Source organism: Frieseomelitta varia, unplaced genomic scaffold (genome assembly GCF_011392965.1).
Source record: "Frieseomelitta varia isolate USP_RPSP 00005682 unplaced genomic scaffold, Fvar_1.2 scaffold_406, whole genome shotgun sequence".
Classification (NCBI taxonomy): domain Eukaryota; kingdom Metazoa; phylum Arthropoda; class Insecta; order Hymenoptera; family Apidae; genus Frieseomelitta; species Frieseomelitta varia.
The window spans coordinates 15168-31284 of NW_025110153.1; positions in this window are offsets into that span (position 1 = coordinate 15168).

Below are 16117 nucleotides of genomic sequence, written 5' to 3' on the forward strand. Positions count from 1 at the left end.
ATCATTTCAACTATCCGTAGAATTAAAACTGGAACATATAATCTTGGGGAAATTATTTAGAGTGAATTCATCGTAATTGTGCAAACGAAATTGACGATATTCGTTCGCATCATTTATGAAATTTTTATGTAACGTGTAAGCCTACAATAATATAATAACTAATAATCACTAATATAGAACCTAATACCTAAAACCTATAATAATATAATATAAGCCTACAATAATATAATAACTAATAATATAATGTAAGCCTACAATAATATAATAACTAATAATCACTAATATAGAACCTAATAGGTCTAATACCTAAAATCTATAATAATATAATATAAAACCTATAATATGATAATATAATAAATAATACAAAACCTATGATATAAAATAAATAATTCAAAACCTAATAATATAATATAAATAAAACCTAAATAATATAAAAAAATAATATAAACCTATATAATATATAATAATATAAACCTATATAATAAATACGAAACTTAAATAATATAATATATAATATATAATAAACCTATATAATAAATACGAAACCTAAATAATATATAATATATAATAAAGCTATATAATAAATACGAAACCTAAATAATATAATATATAATATATAATAAACCTATATAATAAATACGAAAAAAGAAGCACAACGTGTATTTGCAAATCATCATACGCGATCAATTTCAACCATAAAATCATTCGAATTGAACAGATCAGGAAGAATTATTTAAAGTGAATTCACCTTCCAGAGTGAATAGCTATGGATTCACATTATAAAGAGACAGAGTTCAGATATTTATTGGACAAATTGCGTTGATCATTGTTTGTTAAATCTTTCTCTAGATTGAAATAGTGCTTGCTAGATGGAGCAAGAAATCGATGATCTTATCCTTCAGCCGGTGAAGGCCACTTTAGTGGTCCTCTCGACCATATCGTTGATCAACTTAAAGACCACTTTAGGCGAGCATGAATTACGCCTTCGTTTATGGTCGTTCGCGGGGCTGATCGAGTGTCGCGAATTTGTCTACGTGTTACCTAACGTGCTTGTTCGAAGTCCTCGAAACGGCTTGATGAAAAAAAAAAAAAAAAAAAAATGACTCACTGTTCCAGTGACGAAAGCGTGAGAAAAAGAAAAAAAGAAAATTCGGAGAAATTTCAATCGGATATGCTGCTACGTTGGTGTAAAATTGACAAATAAAATTAGCGTTGCTCCACAAATATAAGGAGAAATCACGTGAATCTGTATTTGCAGTATTTGTTCAATAATTTCTAGTTTTAGTGATGCAAACGAAAATTCCGAAGTTTCACTAGGTTTGAATAACAAATAACTTGATACCTTTCTTTGAACAACGATGTCTATATATAATACTTCAAACAAGTTTCTGGTAATACAATGATAAGATAAACGGAAAGATATCGATTATCTCAAGTGCGATTAATCGCGCTTAAGTGTGCAATTAACTCTTCCTGAAAATGAATAAAGGATAATTATGTACTATGGATAACTTTGATGAAGTGATACCGTTTTCGATTAACACTTGAAGAAATTAATTTCTAACGATACAACGACGGTTGTATCGATTGTTCGTCGCAAAAATTAACGAAGAATAAATACCCGAACGGAGATCAGATATCTTAATGATAGCTTCCTAAAGGAAAAAGAAAAAGAAGAAAAGAAACTGAAAATTCAATTCATAAATTTTGAGTTAAAATTCTAACGTCGTAACAAACACGTCCCAAATAATATCGCAATGTGCTGACAACGACGTGACAAAAATTTCACTTGAAAATTTGCAAATGTACTACTAGCTGGCTTATCAGTGACACTAAATAACGTACAAGCGTGTAAATTGTCACCTCAATGCCAGCGGTTAACTAGTGACGAGCTAATTTCAAAGTGTTTTCCCTTGTTTCTTGAGGCAGTCATTGCTTATCTATTTCATTCAACGAATTCTGAAACGTGTTACGCATTCGGAATGGACACTCTGTAATCTAAGATAAACAGAGTGTTATCGTTGAGCAGTATGCAATATTAGCATAAAACTAATCACAGGCCGTGACGATCCCTCGAGGCAGCTAACGCCACTATGCGAGATTAATTCATTTCTTCATTCATATGTTTCCACCGTAGCGTGTAACAATAACATTGTTAATTATTGTTTTCTATTGGATTTCTAGATATTTCTCAGATATACAGGATGTTTCATAACTTGTCACTTCGGGAGCTGATTGTAAATAATGCCCGAAAATAATGAAAGAAAGTCATATAAATGTATGTCCTATCTGCCATCGTTTATGAGATATAATGAATTTTCTGTTTTAATTACAAAAGATGCTCGAAATGACCAGCTTGCATTTGAAGACAAGCCTGCACGCGTCTTGTCATTCATCTGGTTACTCTCTCTCTATCATTCCTNCAGCATTTTCAATCGATGTTGCGTGTACGATAGATTGTAAATGTCCCCACAAATGAAAATCTAATGGATTCAAATCCGGAGAACGAGCAGGCCATGAAATAGGACCTCCACGACCAATCCATTTATTTGCAAAGTGTTGATTTAAAAATTGCCTAGCCACTCGGCTAAAATGCGGCAGAGCTCCATCATGCATAAACCGCATACGAAGTCTAATATCGACTGGAACTTCCTCTAATATTTCGTGTGAATGCGTGCTCAAAAAATCAACGTACTTTGTGCCTGTTAGTTTCCCATCAGAGAAAAAAAGGTCCAATTAAAAATTTATCAATTATTCCTGCGTTCCTATACATTTAAACTAAACTGGTGCTGATGTCTTGAATGCACAATAACGTGTGAGTTTTCTTCATCCCAATTATGATTATTATGAAAATTGAATATACCATCCCTGGTAAAACTAGTTTCATCAGTGAAAAGTATGGTAGATATGCAAAACTCTCTTCACGTTCACACATTTGCAAGAACCAAGTACAAAAAACGAAAGATATCAAGTAAGTATTATTTGTAAACAGTGCGAATTCTTGTTTACGAACTATTGCGATCTATGGAAAGGAAGACAGAGGACAGAGAGTTTGTTCTGTTTATAAAATTCATTATATCTCATAAACAAAGACAAATAAGACATATATTTACATGACTTTTTTTCATTACTTTTAGGCGTACAATCAGCTCCCAAAGTGGATCCCACATGTTACGAAACAATATACTGTATACACGGCGTTTTCTTTATTTCTCTTTTGTTTAAGAAAGCTTAGTTTTCGAGAAAATCGAACATGAAAATTGGCCTCGAGACAGAGAGCGTCATCGTGTGATAATGATTTATTCGTAAATTTTCATTCACGCTCCCTCTGACTCTGTAGTCTGTAACAATAACGTCGTACTCTGTTTTTTTCTTTTTTTTCTTTATTTTGAATGCCTATCTACTTTTTAGGTGCATATTTTCTTTTCTAATTTTCAATTTTTTAAATTTTTAATTTTCAAAGAAATCAGTGTTTGAAAATTTCTTTAGTAGATACATGTGAATTTGACTGATTATTGTTATTATGAGTAAATTATGTTTCGCGTACGAAAATAAGTACGAAAGTAATTAAGATGTATAATAATAATTTAAAAAATAGAACCTTGATAAAATAATATTTTACGCGTCAGATATATTCTAGAAAACACTATGTACGTAGTACATACGTATATTTTGGACATTTTACGCAATTTTTACACGCACTCTGTCCAATTTAATATTCAAATTTTATTTCCTCGGAAACCAGGCGTTCATTCATTTCACATTTTCAATTTATTTTTACATGTAAAACAACCCAAACTCAATTATTTCTGTCCAGTCTGGAATTAACCAAGTTCCAACACATACTTGATAAATTTTCAAACTGGGTTTCAACAAAAATCGAGCCCAGAGCGGAAAAGTTTTTATTTGCTGGAAAACTCAGAACTTAAAAAGAAAAAAAGAAAAAAGTGCAAGAAATTTTTACCACATTTTTTTACACGTTTGAAAAGAACAATTTTTGCCGGATCTTTTTTTTATAAGAAATAAAAAAAGTTATAATTACAATCTTTTATTATTCAATATTATTGTATTAATATTTATAATTATAATTATATAACATATTATATATAAATGTAATACTATATATTATATTTATTATATATAATATATATATTATATATAATATATAATTATAGTATATAGCTTATATTATATTATATATAATATATATTATATATAATTATATTTTCATTCCTCGAAATAGAGCTCGGATGGAAAAGTAAAAAACAAAAACCTAAGAAATCTTTTTATAAGGAATAAGATCATAATTCCCAAAAGTAAAAAAAACAAAACACCGTGTATTTCGGATAACAAAGTTGCAATAACTAACGAAATGTGAAAAAAAACGTCAAAATGTGTTTCATACATCATGCATGATGTATGTATCCATAAAAGTTTCCGATAAATGATAAATGTTTGAAATACACGCGTGAGTCATTCTGCACGCATTGAATTATCCATCTATACATATTACGTATGTATTCTTTGTGTGAGCAGAGATTTGAAAACTCACATCTGTTAGCTCGTAAGTAATATCAATACGATTATGACAATCTGATTGTCGATCATTCATTACCATCTGGAGCCGAATTATGTACATATTAACGAGAACTAACGGTCAGCTTATTTTAAAGTTCACCATCCAAAGTGGAAAAGTTTCGGCGCGTAATCATTTTTCGATCTCCTTCGATTGGAAAAAAGCAGAGAGGGAGGGTTGGAGAGTTCGCGAGAACGACTCTCGTGAAAGACTCGACGATTTCCGGGCTGCTGCGACAAAAGTGGATCGCAATCCGTGACAATAAAATATTTCATGCCTGTTAAAGCAATCATCGTCACGGTGAAACGAGTTACGAAAGAGGAAATCGTAAAACGAACTGTGAAACGAGCTGGGATGTTGTAAATCTGTATTTGATTTGTTACAGAATTTTTTTTTTTTGAGACTTATAACTGCTCGATATCGAGTTAAAAATGTTTGCTCAAAGTTAATGTTACTCCAACAGCGTAATATCCATTCGCCCTTTGAATGCGAAATTAGTATTATCAAAAAGTTCGATCATTAAAAAATCCAGAAATTTAAATCCAAAGGGTATTATACCTTTGGAGGCACAAATTTGATCGTTGATTAAAATATTATCTATTCTAGTACAGATTAAACACTCACAGAGTTAAACATCTCAGAAATTAAAAGGATCAACTTTAGTATTCAATCTGGTAAATTTTATCAATGAGATAACAAGAGCTAAATAACAATGAGATCAAAAGCAAATTTCAATTAGACAATTTTATAATGTTATCTAAGATAAATCTTCGATTTCCTTTTTTATCGCGTCCGTTATCTATGTAAATGTGATTTTCAAAATATTTCAACAAGATAACTTCGTCTCGAAATAATAACACTTCTCTGACCCCCGAAATTTGACTGATAACAAAACAATATCATTTCTCATGTTGTTGAAAGAAATTTCCAAGTAATATACAAGTAGGAAACTTCAGAAATCGTAATTGTAAGTTACTTCTCATCAATTTGACACGCTTTTCTTACAAAGTATATAAAGTATTAACATAAAATTGAATACCCACGCTGCAAGTATAAATTATACCAGGTTGAATAGAAATTTAATCTAATTTAATATATTAATAAAATAATTTGCAAATGTACTCCAGCTTGTTGTCTACCAATTTGACATCAAAGAATAAATTAATATGAGAGTGATACGGGACATAAATAAAGAAAAAATATTTATAAGCGATCATACGAGAGATAGATCCGGCGTCTAACGTTTGTTTGACGCATTTTAAACAATGACGTGATATGTCACGATTAATTGGCCTTGCTTTAATGACACCACCGTGCGACCTATTATCCACGTCGGCCGCTCGACGACAGGATAATCGTGTGTTTTACAATTTACAACGTCACCGGATTTCGGGCTGAGGCAGCGAATCGGAGAAGACCGGTTAGCTCTTCAAAGACTTCCACCCTATTCACCCTCGCCTTCCCTCTACCCCTCCTCTCTCAAGCTAATAGGATATTTTCGATTAGCCTCTTGCGCTGGAACGACGCGCCACGCACGTCGAGAATCTTTTTGTTCCAAAGTTGTAATATTTTCTCAGTTTTTAAGTTTATATGCCAAAGTAAAACAAAATAGGCAATAAGCAAACAATGAATTTATTACTTCTCAATAATAATTTCGATCCAGTGATATCATACCGACGGGTTCAAAAGGAGAGCGACCAATTACTGTATACGGTTCGGTCACTCGTTATGGTCCGCAAGTCAGTTACCAGCGCAAGTGGTTAAAGCAACTTCGCGAAGAAAGAAATCATTCTCGTTTGAAAATACGTATATGTTCGAAATTGTTCCGCTGTTTTGTGTGTGTAAGTCTCTTTTAACGTCTATATATAATGTATATAATATTATATATATATATATATATATATATAATAGTTTGCAAAATATTTGAATATATGTTTGCTGCAACAATGACATAACTCGAAATTTATTTCTGAACTATTGGTACAAAAAAAAAAAAATTGTCACTTGTACCATATATAAGTAGAGAGTTTACATATTATTATAAAAATTTTGATACTTTGACGTTATTTTGCAACATTCCAAATTCTCTGCAAATCGTGATTTTTAAGTTACGTAAGTTGTTGAAGCAAATGAGCGATTTGTTGCGGGCATATATAGTGCATATTGTGCAAACTATTGCTTGGCGTTGCAACATTATAACAACTAGATTACAGAATAACAACTTTCATGCGTTTATTGGAACTCTGACATTGCAAAAATGCATAAAGTGGACGTAATATGTAAATATATGATATTTGATAGATAAATTTCTAGAAAAATTGGCGATTCTAACTGTTCTGGTAATTGTGGTTAATGTTTCAGAATTACTAACCGACGAAACAAGCATAATACTCGACAAAGAAAAGGAATTAACCTCGTTACTTTTATTTTTAATTTAAAAAAACGCACGTTTAATCTGGCAGTAATTTGTAGAATAGAAAGGAGAGGCAAAATCTTTTCACGTAGAAAGCGTAGAATTAAACCTTCTCCTGGGGAATTTTTATTCCCTGAATTTCACGTTAAAATAGTGTGTACGCGTAACATGAAAGTTTTCTAATTTCAAAGGAAAAAAAATGAATATTCTCGTGAACGAACGAATTCACGCAATGTCAAAAAAAAAAAAAAGACAACAGTGAAATTCTCCACGAAAAATGTACGAATGACTGTACTTTTTTACAAAATCCCTTCCCTTCTTGGAAATTAATTTCAATACGTAGCAGAGATTACAAGATGCATATTTGAAAATTTCACGAGAAAAAAAAAATAACTCGGAGCAAAATGTAACTGGAACTCGTTTCGTTTCAGTTCAGATGGGCGAGTTACTCGAACAAATAACCGATCCACGAACGTACGTAGCGGAAAAGACAATGGCATACGAGCCAAGATCGTCTCGAGTCGTTTCCTCGTCTCGTGCGTGCCCTCGAAAGCCGGTGAAAGCGGCTATAACAAAGAACAAAGTGTTGTAATTATTTCAATGCCGAAACAAAAGCCCGCCACGCCGCGAAATTACTGTAATCGGCGGGATAATTCGCGAATTCGCGAGAAAACACTCGGTCTGGACGACTCTCTTTGGAGAAAATTCCTTTTGTATTGAGGAGAGAATGTTCCAGGGAGAGAAACACGTGTGTTTCCTGGAAGATTAATTTTTTCCTCTAAACAAACAGAATACGAATTGTTACACTAGAAAAATTTAACGCGATATTANTTACGGATTAGAGTAATATTACGAGTCAACATTTTTACGAATGTTTGCAAAGGGAAAGCGTGCAATGCTATTTGCACAAAATAAAGTTCAGTTCTATACTTTCAAAAATTCTTCCTCAATTATCAATAAACTTCTACCTAGAAATCGAGTTTTGTTGAATCCTAGAGCAACGATCGCTCATTTTTAATATCATAATACCCTGTACAAAAATCAGTGATAATTTAAACATTCACTTTCGAAGATGTCTCTCAAATAAAATTCCAAGACAGTGTTGTCACAAGACAAAAAAAAGAAAAAGAAAAAGAAAAAAAAGAAGAATGCAAATATTACAATAAAGAGGAGACACATCGTTCGTGGTGATAAATTACGACCCGATGCGATGTGAAATTAAATAACACAATGCTCCGATAAGTTCATGGAACAATTGGCTCGCCGGGAACAATAATAAATACACGATCAGTATCTAGATCGATTGATAATTCGCATTAAAAGAGGAACAGCTGCCAATCCAATTATCTAACAACAAAGCAACGATCACGTGTACTTCTTACAATACACACATTAATACTAATCGACGCGATATTATATGTTGGAGAGTTGCGTGTTCGAGCGAAAAAGTTTAATAACAAGAATCGAGAGCAAAAAGTTTTTGGATCAGTCGATCGATTATCGAAACAATAACAGCTGCCGACGCGGTATTACATTTTCGTTCGCGGTTGAAACACGGCCGGGCAAACTAATTATTGAACTGCGAATTTTTATGCATTCGGGAGAGGAAAGTTTCGAGGCGCAAAAATGCAGAGAATGCACGTGAAATATCGTGAAATATCGTTGGTTATCCAAATTTATTTACGCTTTAATCCATCTACAGTGTAAAATGTACAAGATAATGGGAAACGAATCGTTTTTTTTAAAGTTAATTATCTATTTCATTTTTTCTTTCTCACATGTTTCTATGGAATGTAAGAATCCAAAAGTTTGTTTAAATTATCGCAATCTGAAATCACAAATTTTTCAGATTATAGATACTTCAATTCTAAACTACACTTGTCTATCTTCGAGTTTATTATTTCTATAAAATTATGTTCCGTAAAGTATGTTGATCATTTACTAAAATTATCGTTTGAGTTTTATAATCGGATCGCGATAAATTTGGCATTAAAATTCACAAACTCGCGAAACTCAAAATAGATCGATAATTGAGATAGGTACTCGTTTAAAAAAGGAAAGAAAAGAAACATAACCGAGGTAATTGTTGGACAATAAATCAGCCATAAATTCAGTCGTAAAACAACTCGCTATTACCATAAATTTATCAAAGTAACGATAAACTTTACCCTTTTTATAATCGAGCCACGAGTTAAAGCAAATAATCCGGCAGATAGTCGGCAAATGAATATGTACGACGATTTTTACAATCGAAATGTGTTTCTGTTAATAACACGAATAAACGGATAAAATGTTTTTATAAAATAATTGAAAAAAATATTCGGTTGCAAGAGAGATAAAGCTATTAATACTGCCGAGTAATCTGCAAATTGAATAATTTAACAATTAAAAAAGCGTAATGTTACGTGAAAAAGAGCAATTTAATCATTTAAGTGCATCGTGAAGATTATAAACTGTTGTTTTTTGCTCGAACTCAATTAAGACTAAAGAAAAGATAATTGCTATGATTAAGACTGTAGTAGAAACTATTCTGGTGACTAACATACGAAGCGCGTACCAAAGAAAATTATACAAAAAAAAAAAAGAACATAGTTAAGAAAATTAAGTTTTCATAGATATTTTAGGAAAAGCCATTTAAATCACTAAAAATTCTAAATCCCTAAAATTCTAAATTTTAAATATTATAAAACTAATAAATTTTAAATATAAATTTATAATAAATTTATAATAATAATTATGAATTTAAAATAATTATGAATAATTATGAATTTAAAATAATTATGAATAATTATGAATTTAAAATAATTATGAATTTAAAATAATTATGAATAATTATGAATTTAAAATATTATAAAACTTTCATGAAAAATCGTTTCGTTGGTTAAAAATGTTACTCGACTTTATGGTTTTTTACAAATTACGTGCAAAGAAAAGAGCCGAAAGTCTCTCGGTTAAATATTTCAGTAGAAAATTTTTCACTATCCACGAGATTTCACAACGTTCTACAAACCCACATGATAAAATTTATCTAACATTATCAGGGACAGTTTCTCTCATCCGGTATCTTTTACCTTTTCCTTGTATACGTACGTACAATTTCGGCAATACTTTCTAGATATTCACTTCCTAATGAAAAGAAAAGTTAGTCAATTTATTAACTACACACAGTTTCTTTTAAACGGCCTGTTCTTACTATTGTTTGTAATTTCTTAATTTCGATCTACGTTTTGTTACTTTGAGCTCGTCTGAAAAATCATCAAGAACCAACGTTCAATTTGCAAATTTAAATATGAAAATTCACGTAATCACGGTATTAACATTCTTGCCGTATTGAATTTTCTAAATCACGATTTGACTGGTGACGTTCGTAAATGCGTAAACAACAATTCCTATCGGAACATATTTTCTGTATCTAATGACTTCTCAAACGCTCGTCTATCCAGATCAACAATAATATTAAACTATAATATACCATAAATATAAATGATATTATAATATACCATAATATTATAATACCATAATACCATAATATTAAATTATATCAAATTATAATATAATTTATATTATAATATTATATAATTTTATAATATAAATTATAATTATAATATATAATATTATAATACAAATTATATAATATTATATAATTATAATTGTAATATATAATATTATAATATAAATTATATAATATTATATAATTATAATTATAATATATAATATTATAATACAAATTATATAATATTATATAATTATAATTATAATTATAATATATATTTAATATAATTATATTAAATTATAATCACACGCACAAAGGAAGTAATTACCAAATTATCGTAAATTTCTCTCATCGATTGTCATTCATTTTTGCAAAATTTGCTATTTCTCCCCCCACCCGTGTTTTCCTTTATAAACTTCCCTCGACCCGTACAACGATAATAAATAATTAACAAACGAAATAAACACACTTACGAACGAAAGGAGCAGAGACTCATCGAGTTTATCGTCGGTTGCACAACCGCGACAAACAACGCTTCGTTAAAACTATTATCACTGCTATTAACCAAGTTTCTACGTCAGAGACTGTTATGCGTCCAATAAATCCGGCCAAGTACGTTCTTCCGATATCGCGCTCGATTTCATTGCCCCCGAAACCTTGAACGACGTTATTAATTGTGCAACTCATCGCGGAACAGCTTCCTTGTGCTGCTGCACGATCGTTCCACATTGCGTGTGGAGAGAACAATTACGGGAACGTGCTACATAAGAGGCAGAGATGATTTATCAGTCAATATGTACATCTTGTTTTGTCTCTTGTATATTTCTCTTTTTTTTTTTTTTTTTTTTTTTTTTTTTTGGTGTCTATCTATTTATCTATCACGTTTCTGATCTTTTCTTTTCGTCGCACGATTGTCGTTACTACGATTTAAATTTTGCAACTACGGAGTTCAAAATTCTAGAAGCAGATGTTCATTTTATAAATAGAGAAATATGATATCGCAGGTACCGAGTGCTTATTTTTGATAAGAGATCTCCGATAAGATATCTCCGACTATGAAATCGCGAATAAATGCAAACTGCAGTGATTAATTTTTGTTTTTCATTTTCCTTCAACTGTGTCGTTGCGACACTGCGGATAAACAGCGTGCTGCGAATCGATTAGAAAACTACTTGAAAAGTTTCTTTTCTAAATTACGAACTGGATAAACTAACTTACGAACATTAACTGATAACTAAAACATCGATTTACAAAAATAGATTTTCAACAACCCATAATTGACAACAACTCATAATTGTCGGTTAATACAATGATATTTATCGGGTAATTGAAAATGCTTTCAATGGCTGATTTTATTGTTAATTTGAACACTGATAAGTAGTAGTACAACCAGGATAATGTGTATTAATTCTAGGAATACGAAATTTCTGAGACTGCTAATTTTGGGGAGACAAGGAAACTGCAGAATTAATGATTTCGGAGTTACGGCAATTCTGAGATAATTAATTTTAGGAATCCTGTATGGATTCTGTGGTTAATAACTTCGGAGATATGGGAATTCAAAGGAATCACGATTCTAAGATTGCAATTATGATTTAGCGATCATTTCATAATATAGAAATTTCAACTATCAAAGATGATGATTTACACTTTCAATGTTATTGTACATTGTATATCAAAATATATATGTTGTCCATAATATATAAATAAATATATAAATAATAATAATATATAAATAAATATATAAATAATAATAATATATAAATAAATACAAAAGACAATTTTATCAACATCAATTTTAAAACTGCTCCACTACAAAAAAAAAAGAAAGACTGCAAAACTTATTCTCTTTTTGTCCAATAATCTTCGTACAGTTTTACACTTGCAAATATTCACAACCTATGATCAATGATCAAATGACAATTAATAAATCAATATATTTGTAAATAATCATCAGAGTTGCAAGCTGAATTCGAGGGAATTTCGATAAAAATTCTATTTTCTCGAGAGATCACTTCCGAGATACCACCCAACGAGGACTCATCTCTCTCGCCGAACATGATACAATCATAAGAAGCCATACTATTTCCCTTCTCGCGAATTTCCTTCGTATTCACCGAGAAAGGAAGAACCCGAGCCTGGTCTAGTTTCCCAAGCTATATACCCTGTATACGCGTGTGTCTCGAACAATGTGAAAGGACTTCGATTCAACTTCGTTCTTCGACTGCTAGTGATACGATGGCCTACCATAGAACGTGTTACAGAACAGAAAGTAGACCTCGATCCGAGGGGCTCCTGTTATTCTAAACTTCGCCGACGTTCTAAAAACGTCGAAAAATCGTAACTAGCTCGCCACGATCCTCTACGGTCGTAGGATAACGATGTTCTCAATTGTTCGGAGTCTAAAAAAAGCTTGAAAAGGCTTCGCATTTTTGATAGACGAGAAACGTCGAATACCGAACGAAAAGTTTTCAATGAAATTGAAGGAACTTGTAAGAGAGAAATATTTTAACTATTAACGTAATTAATATTTATATTATATATTATATTAATATATTAATTTAATTAATATTTCAACTATTAATATAATTTATAATTAATATTTATATTATATATTATATTAATGTTATTAGTATTTATATTATATACTATATTAATATTATTAATATTTATACTATATACTATATTAATATTATTAATCTTTATTATTAATCTTTATGTACTATATTAATATTATTAATATTTATACTATAATTATATTAATATTATATATTATATTAATACTATTAATATTTATATTATAATTATATTATATTAATGTTATATATTATATGAATATTATTAATATTTCAACTATTAACATAATTCATATATACATATATGACATATATATATATATATTATATATAATATAATATATATGACATTTTATCGTTTGTTACTATTAATAGTAGAATTATCGTGTGTGACAGTCAAAAATTATTAACATCATAGACTAAATTATCAACAGATCACAAGAAATCTATTGACTTCTATTGCAAAAAAGGAAAAAAATGATCGAGAAGAAAAAGCAAACAATGAACAAAAGCAGAGTACGATGAAAAGAGTGTACGCTATGAAATGAAAGCAAAAGTAAAGTAGAGGAAAAAGCACAAAACTATTTTTAATACAACTGATTATTAAATTGCGACCAGACCCATCAACGTTCGACGACATTTCGTTGAAAATTGCAAATGGTTCTAATTCAATGACCAGGGGCTGTACACCTTCCTGCGTTCAGTTAGTTCTACGAAAGATAAATTTGTTAGAAGGAATTAACTCTGGGCGCGTTGCTTGGTAAATGGAATTGGAAGGTGACTGGCCAGAGGGGATCAAACTCGATTAAACGGACTGTGCTGTATTCTGATGCTTGGCCTACAAAACTTGAGGACCTCGCTATAAAATACGTCCTGGCCTGAAGATATGCTGATTAAAAGCGTGCAAATTGCACACTTTAATCCTTTCGATTCGTTGTGAAAAAAGAAAAAGAGAAGTAGGTTGTGTAACGTCGACAGGGGCGTTTTCAGTGTTTTCTGGTGTAAAATTTCGCAGGAACGAGGAATTTTAACAACTGGACAAGCTGGAAAACTGGGCGAGGTCCGTTTTCAACAAATCGACGAAGAATTCGAAACGAAAGAAATAATTATTACTAATAATTATTATTAGTAATAAATAGTAAATTATTAGTAATAAAAAATAATTATTATTAATCAATGAAGAATTCGAAACGAAAGAAATAATTATTACATATTTCATTCCCTGCATTTTGAAAATATACTTCTTACAGGATGCAAGATTATTAATAATTGAGTTAGATTACATTTAAGACGTGAAGACGTTCAGCACTCTCTGTTCGATTACTTGAATATTTCAACACGTTCCGTTGAGAAGGATTCATTAAATTTTTCCATCGATTTTCCATCAAAATGAATTAAAACAAGTGAATTGAGGAATTGATTCACGATGATCGAATGTACTTTTGAATTACTGTCACGATTTCTATCAATTGCAGCAAAACTGTAATATCGTTGTAAGATGTATATCCATGAAATCGATCTTCCTTTCTTTACTAATTTAAAATGGAATTTCTATATACTATTGTATCACAGCAATCGTTGCAATTATACAATCGCAATAACCTAATCTAACGATAAACATCATTGCGATAATCATAATGCAGGTGAAAGACAAATTTATGACAGCGTCCGCGTCTAATCTTTCATTTTTTTCATAAAATCACGGTGAACGATTGCTTCCAATGACTAGCCTCCAACTTAATTAATAATCAAAAATAAAAGATTTATCGTACTTGTGTACAAAAGTGGATTAATACCAGTGAGTGCAACATTGTGCAACGATTTCGAACTGTTCGAGCTTTGAAGTGAATTTTAGAGGCTCAAACCACGAACGTCCTCTTAGTAAGTAGCGCTACAGCCAAGCCTAGTGCGAAACCTTCATTTTTAGAAACTACCAGCCTATAAACTCGAGCTCTTGGAACCTGGCCGTGCCAAAAAGCGGTATTTCTGGGTCGAAGACCCACAAACAAACTAACTGCCGACAATTCTATACGGATTCTTCGATTGGAGGAAGGTTAAAAGAGAGCACCGCGATCAAACTTTTAATTTCGACACTACCGTGAGAGATGAAGCGAGAGAACTAAGTGTAAATGATTTGCCAAACAAAATTATCCTTGTGAAATAAAGTGTTGTTTCCCGGGGGGGCTTACGGCGACGGTTTGCGGGTCTAACTTAATTTTGATGTAATTCTAATCTGGAATTAACCTAGATTTCTGCCGCGTTGAAATTAAATTAACCATTATTTCCTGGTATCGTGTCTCGTGGACACGTTAATTAGATAATGAGAGAGAGAGAGGAAGCGGGAGGGGTGTTAACTCGGCACCAATATCTTAAATAAGCTCCAAGTTCGTTGCTTTGATGATTTCGTTCAGCTTCGAGAGTGATTAACTTTAATGTTCAGAGGAATTGAAAACGAGGGGAATTCGTCTTACGAACTGATTCTGAAAATCCTTGGCAGCCAATTTTAATTTCATACAGCCAACTACTTTAATTTCTAACGTGACGAGATCCAAATTCTTCTCGCGGAGACTTCTCGCAAAAATGAACTTTGATTTTTGAAAGATACGAATAACATAGCAACAACCGCGAGAAACGAAATTCTCGAGGATGTGGATATATCGATGAACTTTCGAATTACTTTCGAAAGATCATTCGATCTTCTTTGATTACGAAAATAACTATATTCCTACTCTCCTAAATAATATTCTCAATTATCAGAACGATCTTCGAATCAAGAAAATCTCCAGAGGTGTATATAAAATATCTAACATACACACACACATGTGTTTCCTGGAAGATTAATTTTTTCCTCTAAACAAACAGAATACGAATTGTTACACTAGAAAAATTTAACGCGATATTAATATACAGCAAAGGCTAGTAAATTAGTTAGTAAATTCTGTGAAGCGACAGAAAACGAGTTTGCCTTTATGTTGCTAACAAATTGATACGTATCAATCGAAGAATCTGTATCTAATGTTTTATTCGAATTGATTTTGAATGATTGAATAAAAAAAAAA